Raw genomic sequence first — 1,329 nt, 5'->3', positions numbered from 1 at the left:
ATCATTACTTATCTTTACATTCTAGCCTTATCGGTTGTCCAAATACTTGACACAGATTCTAGCCTTCTCAGCTATCCCAAAAATAGAACATAGATCTGTAGGCACTTAAATTTGGCTAATCAGTTGAGTCAAATTTATTTCCCTTAGCCATTAATTAGTTAAATATCTTAATTAATTAGCCCATTTCCTTGAATTAATTAATCTAATTAATTAATTCTCCTCTTCCAATCCCTTAAATTAATTAATTTTCCCCTTCCAATCCCTTTGAATTAATTAATTTCTAATTAATTAATGATCTATTTCCAATCCCCTTTAATTAATTAATCCTAAATTAATTAATTACCCTCTCCCCATTTAAATAATTAATTAATTATTTAAATTAGTCACATGTCTCCTACATTCTAACCAGCTAAACTAACCCCCATCTAACCTACCTGTGACATTTTGCCAAGATCTAGAGGCACTAGAAAGCACAAATAAGAGAGAACAAAATAGATGATAGGAATAAACTGTATTCTATCAATATGCAAAATGTGATCAACTAGATCATCAATCGTTCCATACAATGAATATGAATCTGCTTATATAGGCAAGGCTATATGGATATATGAGCACACAAACATGACATGTGGCTCAATAAGAAACAACGGTAGGTAGAAAATAGGTGTGGGTAGGTAGGAGAAACAATATAATATTCCACATAAGGTGGAATGTAACAACAAAATTAGATCAACACCATAAAAGGTGGGAGTTCTCCTACACACACTATCCCAATGTGGCACAAACACCCAAGTGTCTCATACCCAAACTAATATAAAATACATTTCCTAAGTAAACTTAAGTAAAGTGTAATAATATCCAAGATGAATAATTATTTACACCAACACCCCCCCTTAAGTGCAACTTAGGGGAATGCACTTAAGTCTGCAATGCAACTAAGCAATGCAAGATGGGTCTCGGCTACGAGGCCATGTTAGGTACCCATGTACAAATGCAAATGCATGCAAACCAATGCAATGAAATCTCTCACAAAGCGGGGAAAGAGAGAAAAACCCAATGGGAAAAAACCCTCCCCCAAAAGAGAGATGAAAATTATATACAAAGAACTCTCATAGAACTATGTGAAGGACAAAACCCCATGTGAGGAAAAAGTCCCCCCCCCCATATGAAAGAAGAAGAAGAGAGACTAGGAATCCCCCCCTCAATGTGGAATCTGCACCAATGATAGAAGCTTGAAGATGAATGAAGAAACTGCTCCACGAACGTTGAGCCACATTCCTCCCCTTAGGAAGAAACAAAACCAAAGGTGTATCCATGAAGTCTCCCCAA

The sequence above is a fragment of the Cryptomeria japonica genome, chromosome 1, assembly GCF_030272615.1.
Source record: "Cryptomeria japonica chromosome 1, Sugi_1.0, whole genome shotgun sequence".
In the NCBI taxonomy this organism is placed as follows: domain Eukaryota; kingdom Viridiplantae; phylum Streptophyta; class Pinopsida; order Cupressales; family Cupressaceae; genus Cryptomeria; species Cryptomeria japonica.
The sequence above is the reverse complement of the archived record's forward strand: the minus strand, read 5'-3'. Positions refer to the sequence as shown.